Source organism: Salmo salar, chromosome 12, assembly GCF_965601325.2.
Source record: "Salmo salar chromosome 12, fSalSal1, whole genome shotgun sequence".
In the NCBI taxonomy this organism is placed as follows: domain Eukaryota; kingdom Metazoa; phylum Chordata; class Actinopteri; order Salmoniformes; family Salmonidae; genus Salmo; species Salmo salar.
The window spans coordinates 58096914-58117878 of NC_138302.1; positions in this window are offsets into that span (position 1 = coordinate 58096914).

Here is a 20965-nt window from a genome sequence, read left to right on the forward strand (position 1 = left end):
TTGCTCCTTTTTAGTGTGTATATATATATATATATTATTTTTTCTTTCTTAGTAGCAGTTCACACTTTTTTTTTTTACCTTTTCATATGTGAGTTCCAAATATCTTTAATGGTCGCCCAGTGTGAGTTGTTTTATGCACGTGATGTCAGAATGCACTCAGTGTGATTGTTATGCAACATGACGGTTAACACGCGCTGCCTGCTAATTATAGGCTGTTTCAACTTGATATGTTTGAGGCTTTACTGAGCCAGACAAACTTCCCTCTTCGAGGAGAGCCCTTCCCCGTTTTATCCGCACATCAGGTATGCATTGCCGCCATTGTTATTTCCCTTACAAATAATAACTTTGGACATGTGTGCGTTCCTATCAAAGTTAGTGCCTTATTTTCTGTATATCGTGTTATCGTTTCTACTGTAGCATGATGTATGTATTTATGTATGGAGCATAATGTATTTACTGTTTTAGTCACATGTTTTCAAGTACTGGTGACAAATAATGGATTCCAATGATTTCATAGATTGTAATGGACATCTATGATGTGTGTAAAATACTTTTTTGAAGGTTGCACTGATTATAATGAGCTAATGCTAAGCTATTAGCCAACTATGTGTGGCACCATGTTTGTTGACATACAATGCATTCTGGGTGTCACGTAAATGTCTGTCAGACCAAAGATGTTGTAATGTGGTGAAGGAATGGTTCGTTCATCTTTCGGGTAAACTTCCGGAAGTGAATGAAGGAAGTGAATGTTTGTAGACGACACACCCCCTTCAACATGCATACTGCAAACAGACAAAACTCATCTTGTTTCCACTTACTATCTTTGGTAGTCGCGAAAAACAAACATGGTTGTCAGGGATTTCGTCGTCGTCAGACGATATGGCGAAATCATCGTCGGAAAAGGAGGACCAATATGCAGCAGAATTGTGTTGATTCATCTTGAACATTTATTAGACTCAAAATGAACATACAAAATAACAACAAAAAAAAAAACTCACGATATAGACAGTCTTCTCAGGCTCACATACGCTGGACAAGAAACAATCTCCCACAAATGACAAACACACCCTAATATATGGGACTCTCAATCAAAGGCAAAGAGAAAACACCTGCCTTCAATTGAGAGTCCCAACCCCAATTAATCAACCATAAAAACACACTCACTAGACTCCACATAGAAATACATAAACATAGATCATAAACAAAAAACCCGGAAATACTAAATCAAACGCCCTTTTACCAAAACACCACCCCGAACCACATAAAACAAATACCCTCTGCCACGTCCTGACCAAACTACAATGACAATTAACCCTTATACTGGCCAGGACGTGACAATGGTGGCATGCACAAACTACCCATCATTGGATTGGTTTAGATTTCTAGAAAGTGTCTTACTTAATAATTTCAATCAATGTTGAGCTTACCCGTTATGTGATGAATTATAAATAGCAATTGCTATTAGCTAATTCATATTGTGCTTTCTGTCAACCGAGAGTTACCTAAATTTGACCGCTTGTGTTTTAGCAACCTTTCCTCAGTTAGCGCTAGGACTAATGTAGCTTACATTTTCCGGTTTGGATGATTGTGTATGCTGTTGCTACTTCTGTGAATGTCTGAACATTGCATCCAAAAATAAACTTGTCACATTCAGGACATAACTTTGTAAGGACTGTGTTTGTGCAAAATGGCTAGCTCAAGTGCTGACTGTTGCGTCAATCGAAACTAGATGTTCTAAATAAGCATTCTAATCAATCCAGTTTGAGAGTACATTGCAGGGACCACTGTAGAAAGATCACACCCGTTTGTTGGTATGTGTGAAAAGGTTAAGCCTGCCGATCTTCTTTTCTTTTTTTTCTGGACGTAAGTAAAGGCAGTGTTCACAAAGATAGTGTTTTTGCAGTCCTTAATTGCTGCAGCAGGCTTCAAGGGTGTGTTTTGAGAGGGGGACAGAGAGAAGAGAGAATGACGGTAGAGCTTTGCATTTATTAAAGCCCACTGGGCACACACTGGTTGAATCAATGTTGTTTCCACGTCATTTCAATTAGATGTTAAATTGATGTCTGTGCCCAGTCTAAGGCCCTATGAATGACTAATGAGACAGAGGGAGGTACAGAAACATGGTGATGGAGAGAGTCGGAAGAGTGAGGGAAATATTTTTTTTTATTGTTCCACGGTTGAGGCTGAGGAGGACAAACATATTGACACATTTTCTGATTGTTTTCAGAATAATCTGATTTGAAGGAATTCTAAGATCATGAAACAACATGATTACTGTTTCATGATGTTAGCATTCATTTTGTCCCTACATAATGGCGCCGGAGGGGATGGCTGCCGTTTTATAGGCTCTTAACCTCTCTAGGGGGTGTGGGGCGCTACCGTCTCACCTAAAATTAATCACTTACCTTTGATGATCTTCATATGGTTACACTCACAAGTCTCCCAGTTACCCAAGACATTTTTGTTTTGTTCGATCAAGTCCCTATTTATATCCAAAAACCTCAGTTTTGTTAGTGTGTTTTGTTCAGTAATCCACTGTCTCAAACAACATCCGGTGAAATTGCAGAGCGTGAAACTCAACAAAACAGAAATTCTCATAATAAACATACATAAAAGATACAAATGTTATACACCAGCTTAAAGATAAACTTCATGTTATTCCAACCGCTGTGTCAGATTTCAGAAAGGCTTTATGGCAAAAGCAAACTATGCGATTATCTGAGAACAGCGCCCAGCAGATAAATCATTACAAACAGTTAGCAGCCAAGAAGAGGAGTAACAAAAGTCAGAAATAGCGATAAAATGTATCACTTACCTTTGATGATCTTCATATGGTAGCACTCCCAAGACTCCATGTTACACAATAAATGTTCGTTTTGTTCGATAATGTCCCACTTTATATCCAAAAACCTCCGTTTTGTTTGTGCCTTTTGTTCAGTAATCCATTGGAACAAATCGCAGTCACAGCATGCAGACGAAAAATCAAAAAAGTACCATAAAAGTTCATAGAAACATGTCAAATGATGTTTATAATCAATCCTCAGGTTGTTTATGTCATAAATAATCGATCATATTTCAACCGGACAATATCTTCGTCAATAGAAAAGGAGAAACAAGAAAGGCGCGCTCCCGGTCACGCGCTGGACTCATGTCTGGAAATTTCCACTGTCCTCTCATTGAAAGTGGTGTTCCTCCCTCATTTTTCAGAGTAAAAGCCTGAAACAATGCCTAAAGACTGGCCACATGTAGTGGAATCCATAGGGATCGTGAACTGCGTCATAAGTCTTTGTATGGTGGATAGGCTTTCAATGGAAAAACAGGCATTTCAAAATAAAGGCACTTCTTGGATGGATTTTCCTCAGGTTTTCTCCTGCCATATCAGTTCTGTTATAGTCACAGATATTATTTTAACAGTTTTGGAAACTTTAGAGTGTTTTCTATTCAAATATATGCATATCCTAGCTTCTGGACCTGGGTAGCAGGCAGTTTACATTGGGCACGCTTTTCATCCAAAATTCTGAATGCTGCCCCCTACCCAACCGTGCTATTTTGTTTGTTTTTACACATTGTTAGTAACTTATTTTATACATAATGTTGCTGCTACCATCTCTTATGACCGAAAAGAGCTTCTGGACATCAGAATAACAATTATTCACCTTGAACTGGACAAATAATTTTTCTTTAATGAGTCGGACAAGAGGGATTTACCAGACACCAGACGAGGCCCTCATCCCCGCCATTCACAGGAGAAAAAGACAGAGATATTGCTGAAGGAGATCAGCGTGCCTTGTAAGGATTCAGCGACGAGTGGCTAATCTGCCATTGCCATTGGTACTTTTGGCCAATGTACAACGCTGGATAATAAAGTGGGTGAACTACAAGCACGTATATCCTACCAACGGGTCATTAAAAACTGTAATATCTTATGTTTCACTGAGTCATGGCTGAATGACGACATCAATAACATGGTAAGACAAGGGGTGGCGGTCTATGTATATTTGTAAACAACAACTGGTGCACGATATCTAACGAAGTCTCGAGGTTTTGCTCGCCTGAGGTAGAGTATCTCATGATAAGCTGTAGACCACACTATCTACCAAAAGATATTTCATCTATATTCTTCGTAGCCTAATAGAAACTAAATGCAATCAGATCAAATGCAAACAGACTGTCCCACTGGGCAAAGACGTCAATTCAATGTCTATTCCACATTGGGCTGTATCCTGAGTGAGGGCGACACCAGGCCCAGTGAGGAGCTCCTACAGCTCTATGAGAAGTTTGATTTCCGGGTCTTCGGCTTCCAAGAGGCCACTCTGGTGGTTAGCGCCTCCTTCCCCACAGGACGCCCCTGTCAATCTTCATCGGGGTATCGAGAGTCTAACACCAGCTGGACAGCTACATCAAGGTAATGTACAGTGTCACTGACTGCCTTCTGTTTTCTCCTTTGCTTCGCACCCCTTTTTATATGCTTTCCTCTATTTGTCCCTATCCATCCTTGTCTATGCTGTCCTCTACCCCAAGAATCATCCAAGTCCTTCTCCATGTTTACTCCAGCCCTCAGCTTCCCAGTCCTCCCACGATTGAGAACTTATATCCACTCACTCAGTATAGGAAAGTGAGTCATTGCGGAGTTTGAGCCAAGGGTTTCTCAAGGTTTAATCATGCAGCATTCTGGTACAGGTGGCATCACCATGGGCTGCCAGCCAGCCACAGTAGCAGCACTGAAGAAAGTGTGTGTGTGTGTGTGCGTGTGTGCGTGCGTGTGTGCGTGTGTGACTGTCATCTGCCCTGGCTAATGCCTGGCCATCGTCACTCAGTGGCACTTGACCCATTTGTACAAGGCCAGGCGCTGAACACTGGCACTAGTCTTCTTGGGCCAGTTGCCTTGGACTCTAAAAAAGTATTTTCTTTACATCTAAGGAACATAAGTTCTGTATGTCTTTCTTTCATTAACTGTCTGATATAGTCTTCTGCCAGTTGTCTCTCCACTTTAGGCCTATACCATCTGCCTTTCGTCTTGGGGATTTACAAACTAGTGTTCCACTTTAGCTCCTTGCATTGATACTTTATGATTGTGAAAATATGATTGCTGTCTATTTAACCATCTGTCAATGAGTCATGGTATAGTTCCCCGTTTCAGGGCTAAACCAATCTTTACTGATACTCTCCTGCCTCTGTCATATATTATTTTGCAGCACCCTTCATGATGTTATTATTGGGTGAATTAAACATTGTTTTTCATATTTCAAGACCCAGTGCAGTCAAACATGATTTTTTTCCCCCTGTGTTATATATATATATATATATTTCCACACTATGAGGTTGGAATAATACTGTGAAATTGTAAAAGTTATGACAATGTATCACATTTCAGGTAAGACCCAGATGCAGACAATGCCAAAGTAACAGTTTATTAATCCAACAGGGGCAGGAAAGAGACAGGTCAAGGTCAGGCGGGGGTCAATAATCCAGATAGGTGGGGCAAAGGTACAGGCCGGCAGGCAGGCACAGGGTAGGCATAGGTCAGTAATCTAGATCAGTGGGGAAAAGGTACAGGATGGCAGGCAGGCTCAGGGTAGGCAGGGGCCAGTATTCCAGATCGGTTTGGCAGAGGTACAGGACGGCAGGCAGGCTCAGGGTAGGCAGCAAAGGTCATCACCAGGAAAACAGGAATAATCAAGAGACAGGAACAGAGAGAAAAACACTGGTAGGCTTGATGAAACAAAACAGACAAACAGAGAAGGTATAAATACACAGGGGATAATGGGGAAGATGGGCGACACCTGGAGGGGGGTGGAGACAATCACAAAGACAGGTGAAACAGATCAGGGTGTAACATAATGCAATTTTAGTGTAAGAGCTGTTTGAAAAGCATTGGCCTTTCCATGGTGACATCACCATGCGATACATTTGTTTATAGACCAATAAGAAAGAGTTCCCAAACTCTCTACCAATAACAATGAATTTTCAGTTTTCTCCTCCCCACTCAGACCACTCCCAGATATTCTTGATTGAAGAATGACTCTTTGCTAAGAAGCTATTTTTGACATAAGGTACTTCATTGTTAACCAGAAATTATTTGATATTGAGATCAAAACGGCTGCATTGGACATTTTTAAAAGGCCAATCTGCAGTTGCTACATCCATTTTTTGACTTGTAAATTAATAATATACCCACTGATATTTGAAAAATATTACTTTTCAATGCCTTATGAGCTAAATTCTACAGTCGTACCCTAGCATAACCCAAAATCTAAGCTTGCTTTATTCCAATGTTTGTAAACAAAGTAAATGTTACCACGTATAGCCTTTAAACATGGTTAAAACTATACTTTCTATATCATGGATGGTCAGTCCTTGCAAGAATTTGAGAGTGGTTACATTTCACCAGCCCCATTGCTTTTAACCAAAACTGACCAGATTATATTTCAAAACTCAAGCTTTGATAACAAAATAGATCAGTTGTTGTGTCACTTGTGAGACACAGCTGAGCATAAATTGAAATAATTAGCTTTTTTATTTTACTGAACTGATGGTACCTGCATCTGATGGTCAGTCTCAGCGAAGGGAGTGAGCAGCAGAAGGTCCACCTCTCACGGTCCCTGCTCTCTCCTTTCCTCTGGTGAGACTGACCAGAGAGAGGGGACACCGTCTTCCACCTGATGGTGAAAATTACGTTACTTCTGCCTCATGCAGAAATTCATGTTGTTCCAATGAACAGAGAAAATGAGGTCTTCTGAATCAAGTGCACTTACCGCCAACAGCGCAAGACGAATGTCTTGTGAAATATATTAGATTTGATTGTATTTGTAAGATATATTTTATTACAAACAAGCACTTTTCAATGAGAACAGAAATCCATGTTGGGTATAAAAAAAGGACATCACCAAAAACAGTACAACATGAGTAAATGAATAGCTATAAATAAAATGCATACAAAATACATAAAACGACTTCTTAGTCATGGCCTCTAAAGGGGCAATAAGGTGTGCCTCCCTGGCAGTTACCTCCTTCTCCAGAGGAGCTCACAGCCCACAGAGATGATGAGGAGATGATGATCAGTGGGATGATGGAGTGGCAGCCCCCCAGCGCCTCATCCATCACTGCATACCACTCCCAGGATGCGGCTGTGGCCTCCCCTCCCTCTGTGCTGACTCCAATGGGGGGAGCTTTCAACTCCTGGAAATTATGGAAAAGGATGGCTTTCAGCATCAAACATACTACATGTAAAGCCCTGTAAATTATATTATGCAGTACATTTCTCTGGAATATTTGCACTTTTCTAATATGTATATCTTCACACTTACAGAACATGAATATGCCGGTGAAGCATAGGAAATTGATGGGAAAGTGTTGTTGCTCTTCGAGAAAAGGGGAACTTGATTCACCAAGCACAGTACAGCAATAAATGTGAAGATAACATACAGTAGCATACCGTGTACTTTTGCTTATGGTTTTCCCATTTCTTTCTCACCCATGCAGGTGACAGCTGCCCCTCCAGCTCACAATCCTTTACGTAGATCCTGAAAATACATAAAATGAAGAACAACATTAACCAAAACATGAGAAAAGTATAGTAGTGTGACCTTTATGTAGATAGCTAGACTGCCACATACTTTGTCAAATTGGAGTATCAAGGTGCTTGAGGTGTCACTACAGACCTGGGTTCAATCCCAGGCTGTGTCACAGCCGGCTGTGACCGGGAGACCCATGAGGCGGCGCACAATTGGTCCAGCGTCGTCCGGGTTAGGTAAGGGTTAACCCGGCCGGGATTTCCTGGAACCATCGCGCTCTAGCGACTCCTTGTGGAGGGCTGGGCACCTGCAAGCTGACTTCTGTCACCAGCTGGACGGTGTTTCCTCTGACACATTGGTGCGGCTGGCTTCCGGGTTAAGTGAGCAGTGTGTCAAGAAGCAGTGCGGCTTGGCAGGGTCATGTTTCAGAGGACGCATGGCTCTCGACCTTCGCCTCTCCCGAGTCCGTAGGTGAGTTGCAGCGATGCGACAAGACTGTAACTACCAATTGGATATCATGAAAAAGGGGTAAAAGTACAACAAAAAATAAGTAGGCCATTATCTCTTTAAGAATAATTAATATTTTAGGCCTTGCCAATGCATTGATATTCAAATTATTATTACATTCTAAAATATGTGAGAATAATGTGGACTTGCCAGACTAAAAAATTGGATGCATGCATGATGATTTTTCTATATGTGGCCGACGCAAGCACACATAATAAAACCATCAACAGCAGTACCATTAATCTCACCATCGCTGTTTTTATGAGAAAGCGACCAAAAACTAGGTTCCTTTTGTAATGGAAGGATTTTTATGGAAGGCCAAGCTGAAGCCAGCATTAGATGTTGTCATCTTCATAATACCTGCATGTGGTTTTACCACAAAAGAGTATCGCAACACCCTTCAATTGAAGCGGCATGAAACAAACTAACGTAGCCACACTTCTCACAAATACTGAGAAAAAAAGAAATCACATATAAATATGAAGGAGCAGGAGAACTTATGAATTGGATACAATAATTAGGACCTTTCAAGCACCAAATTGAGGAAATGACAGATTTTCAAGGTGTTCCAGTTTTCAAGGTAGGCCTATTCCAGTAGGCTACTTGTCACGTGTTCTCTCTCTCCGGCCTTTAGGTCACCAAGCTGCTGATTACTGCACACACCTGTCACCATCGTCATGCACATCAGCGCCTCAAGACACTCACATGGACTCCATCACCTCCTTGATTACCTGTCCAATTTTGTCACTCCCTTTGGTTCCTTCCCAAGGCGTTTTTGTTTCTGTATCAGTTTCATATCTGTGCATTGTTCGTGTTTCTTGTTTTGTATTTTGTTTCGTTCATTCATTAACCTCTATGGGCTAGGTGGGACGCTAGCGTGCCACCCGTGGTGCACTCCATCAACAGCAGGTGCATTTCAAGAGCGGCAAATTTGAATCCAAATAAATGTCAAAATTCAAATTTTTCAAACATACAACTATTTTACACCCTTTGAAAGATAAACATCTCCTTAATCTAACCACGTTTTACGATTTCAAAAAGGTTTTACGGCGAAAGCATAAATTTAGAGTATGTTAGGACAGTACATTTACAAGAGTTGTGTGTAATGTTTTGTCAATTCAAAGACAGGGTCACCAAAACCATAAAACCAGCTAAAATGATGCACTAACCTTTTACAATCTCCATCAGATGACACTCCTAGGACATTATGTTAGACAATGCATGCATTTTTAGTTCTATCAAGTTCATATTTATATCCAAAAACAGCGTTTTACTATGGCATTGATGTTGAGGAAATCGTTTCCCTACAATAACCGGCAGTCAAGTCAGCGTCACAAATTAAATAATTAAAATTAGAAAACATTGGTAAAATATGATATTGTCATTTAAAGAATTATAGATTTACATCTCTTGAACGCAATCAACTTGCCAGATTTAAAAATAACCTTACTGGGAAATCACACTTTGCAATAATCTGAGCACTGCGCCCAGAAAAATACGCGTTGCGATACAGACTAGACGTCATGTTGGGGAGATCTAAAATCGAAAATACTATGTAAATAATCCATTACCTTTGATTCTCTTCATCAGATGTCACTTCCAAGTATCACAGGTCCATAACGAATGTAGTTTTGTTCAAAAAAGCTCATCATTTATGTCCAAAAATCTCCGTCTTGTTAGCACATGATCTAAGCCAGCCGGACTTCTCGTCATGAACGAGGGGAAAAAATATATTTCCGTTCGTTCAAACATGTCAAACGTTGTATAGCATAAATCATTAGGGCCTTTTTTAACCAGAACATGAATAATATTCAAGGTGGACGAATGCATACTCTTTTATAACGTATTGGAACGAGGGTACCCAACATGAACTCGCGCGCCAGGTGTCTAATGGGCCATCATCGTTCCATGGCTCTTGTTCGGTCAGATCTCCCTCCAGAAGACTCAAAACACTTTGTAAAGGCTGGTGACATCTAGTGGAAGCAATAGGAAGTGCCAAAATATTCCTCAGCCCCTGTGTTTTTCAATGGGATAGGTTTAAAGGTAATACAACACATCAGGTATCCACTTCCTGTCAGAAAATGTCTCAGGGTTTTGCCTGCCAAATGAGTTCTGTTATACTCACAGACACCATTCAAACAGTTTTAGAAAGTTTAGGGTGTTTTCTATCCATATGTAATAAGTATATGCATATTCTAGTTACTGGGTAGGAGTGGTAACCAGATTAAATCGGGTATGTTTTTTTATCCAGCCGTGTCAATACTGCCCCCTAGCCCTTTTAACCTCTCTGGGCTAGGCGGGACGAATTCGTCCCACCTACGTAACAGCCAGTTGAATCCTGTGGCGTGATTTTCAAAACCTTTGAAATGCTATTACTTCAATTTCTCAAACATATGACTATTTTACAGCTATTTAAAGACAAGACTCTCGTTAATCTAACCACACTGTCCGATTTCAAAAAGGCTTTACAACGAAAGCAAAACCTTAGATTATGTCAGCAGAGTACCAAGCCAGAAATAATCAGACACCCATTTTTCAAGCTAGCATATAATGTCACAAAAACCCAGAAGACAGCTAAATGCAGCACTAACCTTTGATGATCTTCATCAGATGACAACCCTAGGACATTATGTTATATAATACATGCATGTTTTGTTCAATCAAGTTCATATTTATATCAAAAACCAGCTTTTTACATTAGCATGTGACGTTCAGAACTAGCAAACTTCCGGGGAATTCGCTAACAATTTACTAAATTACTCACGATAAACGTTCACAAAAAGCAGAACAATTATTTTAAGAATTATAGATACAGAACTCCTCTATGCACTCGATATGTCCGATTTTAAAATAGCTTTTTGGTGAAAGCACATTTTGCAATATTCTAAGTACATAGCCCAGGCATCACGGGCTAGCTATTTAGACACCCGGCAAGTTTAGCACTCACCAATATCAGATTTACTATTATAAAAGTTTGATTACCTTTTGTTGTCTTCATCAGAATGCACTCCCAGGACTTGTAATTCAATAACAAATGTTGGTTTGGTCCAAAATAATCCAACGTTATATCCGAATAGCGGCGTTTTGTTCGTGCGTCCCAGACACTATCTGAAATGGTAAATCAGGGTCGTGCGCATGGCGCAATTCGTGACAAAAAAAATCTAAATATTCCATTACCGTACTTCGAAGCATGTCAACCGCTGTTTAAAATCCATTTTTATGCCATTTTTCTCGTAAAAAAGCGATAATATTCCCGACCGGGAATGTCCATTTAGCTAAACAGAGGAAAGAAAACACTGCTTTCGGTCGACGCGGGCACGAGCCTGAGTCTCACAGTCCTGTACCCAGCCACTACCCAAACGCGCTACTTTTTTTCAGCCAGAGCCTGCAAAGCCACGATTCAGCTTTTTGCCGCCTTCTGAGAGACCATGTGAGCCGTAGGAAGTGTCACGTAACAGCAGAGATCCTTTGTAATGGATAGAGATGGCAAAGAAGGCCAAGAAAGGGTCAGACAGGGTACTTCCTGTACAGAATCTTCTCAGGTTTTGACCTGCCATTTGAGTTCTGATATACTCACAGACACCATTCAAACAGTTTTAGAAACTTTGGAGTGTTTTCTATCCAAAGCCAATAATTATATGCATATTCTAGTTACTGGGCAGGAGTAGTAACCAGATTAAATCGGGTACGTTTTTTATCCAGCCGTGTCAATACTGCCCCCTAGCCCTAACAGGTTAAATGTATTCACTCCCTGAACTTGCTTCCCGACTCCCAGCACACACGTTACAGAATATCGCCTCTCCAATGGGAAGCATCAGGGAGTGTTTTTTTGTGTGTGTTTGTGTTGGAGGTGATGTCGGGTCCGGGTGTCAGTACCGGAGCATCCGGTTCGTCGGACTCTCATGACTCAGCTTTCTTGACAGGTTCCCATGCCTCGGCGGGTTTGACGGGCTCCCATGCCTCAGCTGGCTTGACAGGCTCCCATGCCTCGGCCGAAGCAACCGGGGAGTTTCAGCTGGCTCGTCAGGCTCTCATGCTTCAGCTGGTTCATCAGGTTTCTGAGCCTCAGCGGAGGCGACTGGTCTGCTCCTGATCCCCGGGATCGTCCCTTTGGTTGGCATCCTGCAGCTGGACCCGTGCACCAGGGAGGGGGTAGTGCCACGTTTGCTCTCTCTGCCGCTCTAGGTCACCATACTCCCGCGCCTCAGCCGGATCGACAGGTTCCCACACCTCAGCAGAGGTGACCGGTCCGCTCATGATCGCAGGGATTGTTATTTTGGTCGGCGTCTTACGGCTGCAGCCCTGCATCAGGGAGGGTGTACTGTCACGGGTGCTCCCTCTCCGGCCTTTAGGTCACCAGGCTGCTAATTATTGCGCACACCTGTCACCATCGTTATGCGCATCAGTGCCTCATGACACTCACCTGGACTCCATCACCTCCTTGATTACCAGTCCTTTTTATGTCACTCTTTGGTTCCTTCCCCAGGCGTTATTGTTTCTGTTTCAGTTTCATGTCTGTGCGGTGTTCTTGTTGTTTTGTATTGTTTCGTTCATTCATTAAATGTATTTACTCTCTAAACTCGCTTCCCGTCTCCCAGTGCACACGTTACACTACTTAAATTTCTGAACTCCAAATTCAAGTAGGACACGGCCAGTATTTTCGTGTACCTGCAGGAAGAGAATGAAGGACCATGTTGAGGTCATAAGTTACGTCCTGTTGCCACAGGAAGCTGAACCTCAACACAGGGCATCCCTATAAGGTGACGATGGGTTTTATGTAAGGATGGTTAGCTAGCTCAATCGCTGTCCAGGGTGGCGTCATAATTATGTAAGGGCTGTAAGTAGTGCTTTTCTATGGAAGAAATGCCTTGTTCTCTGTGGGAATAAGTTTTGTCTACGAAGAGTTTATTTCACATGATCAGGTGTAGGCTTGCATTCATCGGGAGCATCTGCTGAACAATCCCACATATGAATTGTGTTTCTAGCCTCAACCGTTTTACTGGTGTCACTCAAAATCACCTTAATTCTACGTTAGGCTTCAAGTGAGGCCAAACGTTTTGCCATGTAGAGGGGAAGGGGGGAAATTAATGCATTTTTAATTAGATTAGGGTAATGTCTAGGGTTGAGGCCCTATCCCTAGCTTCATCTCCACTTCCAGCTCGACCCTAACTCAACCTTCAAGTCCACATTCCGGTTCAACCCTTACCTAAGATCCAACTCTAACCCTAGCCTCATTCCTAACCTTAACACAAACCAAACCATTACTAACCCTAGCCAAGGTCTTGAGTTTGGCTATTCACCTGGATTCAGCAACTCTTCTCTGGGCTAAGGTCCAGGAGGCTTTCATCTCCAGACTGGTGATGCTGAGGGAGGTTGTGGGGTGTGTTTGAAAGTGTTGGACCAGGTGTGTTTAGTGTTCATTTTTTAATATGTTTTTTTATTGTGTAGAGGTGTTTGAGGCGTGTCAAGTCTGTGTGGCTGGTTTCTCCTGCATACAGGTTGTGACATACTGTAGTATGCATGCTATGGCATAGACAATGTTAGTGCTCTAAATGGTCATGAGTTGTGAGATAGCAATGGAGGTGTGTGCATGTCGATTTTGAATGTGTGGGAAATAGTGCTGTAGTGCTGTAGTTCAATGGGTGGTTTGCAAAGAAACCACTACTGAAGGACCCCAATAATAAGAATAAACTTGCTTGGGCCAAGAAACATGAGCAATGGACATTAGACCAGTGAAAATCTGTCCTTTGGTCTGATGAGTCCAAATTTGAGATTTTTGGTTCCAACCGCTGTGTCTTTGTGAGACACAGAGTAGGTGAACGAATGATCTCCACATATGTAGTTCCCACCGTGAAGCATGGAGGAGGAGGTGTGTGGGTGCTTTACTGGTGACACTGTCTGTGATTTATTTAGAATTCAAGGCACACTTAACCAGCATTCTGCAGTGATATGCCATCTCATCTGGTTTGTGCTTAGTGGGACTGTCATTTGTTTTACAACAAGACAATGACCCAACACACCTCCAAGCTGTGTAAGGGCTATTTGAACAAGAAGGAGAGTGATGGAGTGCTGCATCAGATGACCTGGCCTCCACAATCACCCGACCTCAACCCAATTGAGATAGTTTGGGATGAGTTGGACTGCAGAGTGAAGGAAAAGCAACCAACAAGTGCTCATCATATGTGGGAACTCCTTCAATACTTGGAAAACCCTTCAAGGTGTATTTCACCAATTTACCAATTTCCATTTTATCACCAACTTATTTTGCCTTGAATGCAATGTATTGAATTATGCGTCAAATCAATTGATGCATATCTTTTTACATTAAAGGCAATGTCCAGTCTGTGGAGGTGGGAGAGAGGAGAGAGAAAGGAGAGAGAGTCGGTTGGACAGGGAAAGAGAGGAGAGAGAGAGAGTGTCAGAGGATAGGGAAAGAGAAGAGAGAGAGAGAGTCGGGGATAGAGAAAGAGAGGAGAGAGAGTGAGTCGGGAAATAAGGAAAGAGAGGAGAGAGAGAGACGGGGATAGGGAAAGAGAGTAAGAGAGAGTCGGGGGATAGGGAAAGAGAGGAGAGAGAGAAATGTATGACCAAATTAGAGACAAATATTTCTCTCAGATTACACAGACCCACAAAGAATTTGAAAACAAACTCCCATATTTATTGGGTGTAATACTAGTGTGCCATCACAGCAGCAAGATTTGTGACCTGTTGCTACAAGTAAAGGGCAACCAGTGAAGAACAAACACCATTGTTAATATAACCCACATTTATGTTTATTTATTTTCCCTTTTTTACTTGAATTATTTGCACATTGCTACAACACTGTATAGCGACATAATATGACATTTGAAATGTCTTTATTCTTTTGGAACTTTAGTTTACTGTGTAATGTTTACCGTACATTTCTATTGTTTATTTCACTTTTGTTTATTATCTACCTCACTTGCTTTGGCAATGTTAACATATGTTTCCCATACCAATAAAGCCCTTAAATTGAAATAGAATTGAATTGAGAGGTAAATAATTAATAGGAAAGAGTGAGCTGGAGAGACGGATTGAGGGAGAGAGAGGGTGGGAAAGGGTGGAGGGGTGAAAGAAGAGGGAGGAAGAGAAGGAGGTGGGGATAAAGAGGTAGAGAGCGAAAGACCGAGGGAGGGGAGGGAAGAGGGAGGGAAGGGAAGGGAAAGGAGGAAAGCAAGAGCGTGAAAGAAAGGGGAGGGAGAGAGAGGGTGGAAAAGGGGAGAGGGTGAAAGAAGAGAAGGAGGGGAGATTAAAAGGAGATATAGAGACAGAGGGAGGCACATAGAGGGGGAAAGAGAAATGGAGAGCTGGGAATGGAGAATAAATTGAGCGAGAGATAGAAAACCGACAGACATGAATGCAATCGATTTTTGTGTCAACTACTTGATGCATATTTATGCGTCAATATCATTGAATGCAATGTATTTACTTAGGCATTATGTCTCTGATTCTTGCTCTATTCGTCAATATTGTGACACTTATCTTCACCACATTGAATGGGATGTATTCACATAGAAACTGTACCGGATTGATGTTTTTAAATGATATCATGTTGCTCTCACTCTCTATCTGAGTAAATAAGTGGATTGTCATCAGGCATTCTGAGACTCACAAGCATGTTGTTCTTTCAGTCAAAGTTGGTCAGTAGAATCCCTAGTCCCTACCAGAATGACTTCTCAGAAAAGCATTATTTGATTTTTGCACGATCCACCCTCTAAAATAAAATGCATCATAATAACATAATAGCAGTCAATATTGCAACCAATGATTTGCACCCAGACGTTATATAGATTCTGTTGTGGAAATACTACACAGGGACACTCGAAGTCAATCTTAAATGAATCATTGTTTAATATCAGCATGCTGGAGAGGTTCCAACCAACTCAATGCACCAAGTACACGTCGTTCAGGAGCTCTATTGGGGGGCTGTCCCATTAGTTCTCTTATATACAGACAAGTTATATTTGCATGATTTAGCTTATTCATCATTCATAATTAATTCTTCATTAACGTTTGCTTCCATCATGTAACCGACCAATACTGGGTCATGCATGTGACAGACCTCATAAGGCTTCTTCTCTAAGCTGAGACCTTGAAACTGAGATATCCCTTTCTCAAAACAAGATTCTGGGCATACTGCCAAATTCCAGATACTGATAATGAGGATTCGTTCAAACAGTCGCTTGCATGAACACAGAAATTGGTTATTAGAAAAGCACAAGCTTAAAATGTCTATCACATCAGTTATTCTTTCTCCACTGATTTAAGTACCCTACTTTCATCCCTAAAATATGCTGTGTAGCAAGTTAGTTTTGTCTGGCCAAGGTTGTAAGAGGGGAGCAAGATAATGAAAATCTCCAATATATTTATTTCAGTAATGCAATAACACATTTTTGTTAAAAGCCAGACATGATTTGTTCTGCCTTTTCTTTCTATTCGTTCACAGGTGATAGTCTATAGTATTCAAATATATATTTTGAAGAGCCTTTTTGAAAACCAAACATTGCATATAAAACATTTTTACATTAATTGTATCTGATGCATTATCAATTAAATCAATTTGGCCTTCATTCAGAATCCTAATATGTACATCTTCAAACATCCAGACTGAGTTATTTGATGTCAAGTGGCAGAGCGTATTGTGTGGCCAACCACTGATGTTCTGTGTGCTTCTTCACACACTCTTCATTAGCAATTTCATTTTGGTCAAGATGCGAGGGGATCCTCATGTCAATGATTCAAAACACAATGTAGTTGATTGGGCATCAACTCCTGAAGGGGGAAAAAGAGCATGGCGCGAAAGAAGTTTTATTAATGAGTAATGAATGTGTAATAAACAACACTGCAGCACATAAAGCCTATGGTGTTTAACCATGATGGGCTCGCACGCACATAACACATGCACACACATACACAGTGTAAGCCACCCAGATAGCAAAAAATGTCCCTCGCTTGCTGTTTCCCACTGTCGCTACTCCCAAGGCTATAAACTCCTACCGCCAGCGTTTGGAGTTTGGCATTCAAGACGTGATTTGCATCTCTGGCGGGTAGCCACCATTCAGAGGACCGCTATAAGCCCTCAGCAGGCCACATTTGCATCTCTGGCATTTAGCCTCCACTCAGAGGACAGCTATGTGCCTTAGGCAAGCCATCTAGCCATGAGTTAATTTGAAAGACAATAGCCAGGAATGTATCTAATCTCAAATTCAGCTGCAGCTTCCAGGCTGGTAGCCCATTTTAACCTAAGCTTTGCTATTGTATTAAAAGCACATATTTTTTGCTTTATTCACACACTCAGAATTCACTGCTTCAACATCAGTAGCCTCACTCTCTTCTCCTAGTTGGGCGTGTGAGTTCAAGTTTGCCAAGTAGGCCTATGTGTGGTCTCATTAAAATAGAGTAGGCTGCCTACATGGGCGGAGAATCACGTGGCAGATATCTTTCCAAGGAAATTTAATTAAATATGATTAGACTGTAGTTTAAATAAATATTGATAATTGAAATAAGTGGTGACTAGTTGTATAAAAAATTGAAAAGGTGAAGGCACAATGTACGCATAGGTTACTATGTTGAGCGAGCGTTGTGCCTTTTCATTTCAATAAGAATTGAATACCCATTTATTTGTCTCTGCCTGCAAAATGTACAGACATTTGAATATAGCCAATGTCTCCATTTTCTGTCTGTTTGGTGGAAGGCTATTTCATTATGGTTTCTTACATCAAACCAGACTTTTTCTGATCTGCCATTCAATATCCCTCTTCATTATCTATCATTATCAGTAAGTGCTCTCCTGTTTTGAACTACACACTCCAAATGGGTGTGATAGGCTCGCCGGGCTGTACTTCATACAAATGCCTCCATGACAATTGAAGAGAGCTGTTGAGAAGCTCTTTTCAGATGGTACTTGTCAGTATGCCATCTGTTCAATAGGCACATTGCCCACTGCTCAACTGAGTATTTGTTTATTTTCCCTTGCATCCTGGGGGAAGAGACTGTTGTCGTGCCCTCTTCACGAATGTGTTGGTGTGCTTAGACCACCTTAATGATGTGGACACCGAGGATCTCGACCCGCTCCACTTCAGTCCCGTAAATGTGAATGTTGGCGTGTTCGGCCCTCCATTTCCTGTAGTCCACGATAAGCTCCTGTGTCCTGCCCACTTAGAGAAAGAGGTTGTTGTTGTCCTGGAACCACATTGCCAGGTCCTCCTCCCAATAGGCTGTCTCATCGTCATTGTCGATCAGGCCTACCACGTTGTGTCGTCGGGAAACTTAATAATGATGTTGGAGTTGTGGGCGGCCACACAGTCGTGGGTGAACAGGGAGTACAAGAGGGGACTGAGCACACACCCCTGAGGGGCCCCCGTGTTGAGGGTCAGCATGGCGGATGTGTTGTTGCCTACGCTCACCACCTGGGTGGCAACCCGTCAGAAAGTCCAGGATCCAGTTGCAGAGCGAGGTGTTCAGTCCCAGGGTCCTTAGCTTAGTGATGAGCTTGGAGGGCACTATGGTGTTGAACGCTAAGCTGTAGTCAATGAACAGCATTCTCACGTAGACATTCCTTTTGTCCAGGTGGGAAAGAGCAGCATGGAGTGCAATAGAGATTGCATCATCTGTGGATCTGTTTTGGCGGTATGCGAATTGGAGTGGGTCCAGGGTTTCTGGGATGATGGTGTTGACGTGAGCCATGACCAGACTTTTCAAAGTATTTCATGTTTACAGACGTGAGTACTACGAGGCGGTAGTCATTTAGACAGGTTATCCTGATGTTGTTGGGCACAGGAACTGTGGTGGTCTGCTTGAAACATATAGGTATTACAGAGGTTGAAAATGTCAGTGAAGTGCACGTCCTGGTAATCCGTCTGGCCCTGCGGCTTTGTGAATGTTAACCTGTTTAAAGGTCTTAATCACATCAGCTACGGAGAGCGCAGTCATCCGGAACAGCTGGTGCTCTCGCATGGTTCAGTGTTGCTTGCCTCGAAGCAAACTTAGAAGCCATTTAGCTCATCTGGTAGGCTCACTTTGTATTCCGCGACGAGTGTCAGAGCCAGTGTAGTAGGATTCGATCTTAGTCCTGTATTGACGCTTTGCCTGTTTGATGGTTCATCATAGGGCATTGCCTGATTTCCTATAAACGCCTGGATTAGTGTCCTACTTCTTGAAAGCGGCAGCTCTAGCAATTAGCTCAGTGCGGATTTTGCCTGAAATCCATTTCTTCTTGTTAAGATATGTGGGGACAATGTCATCCATGCACTTAGTAATGATGCTGGTGACTCATGTGGTAAACTCTTCAATGCCATCAGATGAATCCTGGAACCTATTCCAGTCTGTGCTAGCGAAACAGTCCTGTAACTTAACATCTGCTTCATTGGACCACCTACGTATTGTGCGCGTCACTGGTGCTTTTGGATTGAGCCACCACAGAGATACTGCAGCAATCATCTAACTCTCCAACTGACCTTTGCACTACAGAAAAGCATGTTTCTTAGCAGCGTGACATTGCTTCGACTGTCAGATGATAAATTGTGAGGCTTATAAGGACAGACTGGCCCTGGCGAGACGAGTCCAGTCTACACCACATGCAATGGTCTGGTCTGTGTGTAATGATTTGTTGTGTTGTCAAAATATTCTGATGCTATTTAGCATATCCTCCCTCTCTTCCGTTTCATCTGACTGTCTTATCATAGAGCCACACAGACAGGGATGGATGAAAGTCGACTTTTCACAACCAGCATGTATGGGCAATATGGGATAGACTTATATAGGGAAAACATGCAATAACATGTCACCAGGACATTTCAGTTTATCACTGCACATCTGGTACTGATATTAAATCTGATACAGATATTAGATCTTGGAGACTGTGAATGCATATTAGATCTTGGAGACTGTGAATGCATATTAGACCTTGGAGACTGTGAATGCATATTAGATCTTGGAGACCGCGAATGTATATTAGATCTTGGAGACCGTGAATGCATATTAGATATTGGACACAGTGAAAACAAAACTCAGTGATATTCTGCCTCAAATCAAGGAAATTGCAGTATTCGCTAAACTTTACATGTGATGGAGTGGCGCAGCGGTTTAAGGCACTCCATCTAAGTGCTAGAGGCGTCACTACAGACCTTGGTTTGATCCCGGGCTGTATCACAACCGGCTGTGATTTTGGTTGTCCCTTAGGGCGGCACACTATTGGCCCAGCGTTGTCTGGGTTAAGGGATGGTTTTGCCGGGGTGGGCCATCATTGTAAAATAAGAATTTGTTCTTAACTGACTTGCCTAGTTAAATAAACGTAAAACATAAAAATCTCCTCCTTTGTGGCGGGAAATGGTAGCCTTGTCTATGTCAGAATGAAGTGACGATGTTGTAACTCAATGTCGCATAGAATATTGCCTGTATACTGTCCCAATGGAACAACAACTAGCTGAATATTATCATTTGACATCATTTCAAACAGTAATTTGTCAAGTCATTTCAACCAGTTTAGCCCACTGGGATAGTGTCTCAATGCAGTTATGAGCCCTGGCCTGATACTATGTGCTGAGCATTTCTGTGGTGGCTGACAACTCTGGGTGTACCCCTGTGGTGAGACCTTTTCAGAGGAACTCATCATTTAGCATGGCTGGCCTGTCATGCCAAAATGAAGGCTGTCTGTCTGGCAGACAGACACTCTGAGTGGATGGCCCAGGTTAGGGGGTACTGGGGGGCCTGATATTTGGACACCAAGACGGTAGACCCTTGACCGGCCCTGGTGTTTGCTGTCTGGCTTTTAGGGCTATGTCACATCACAGATGAGAGACGACCCTGGCATCTTGAGACTGGAGTTTAGAGTTTGGGGTGGAGAGGATGGGGGAGTGGTGTAGAGAGGCGCTAGCGTTGACATTTACAAAGATCTGAGGGTTAGTGAAACTCTGATGACAGAA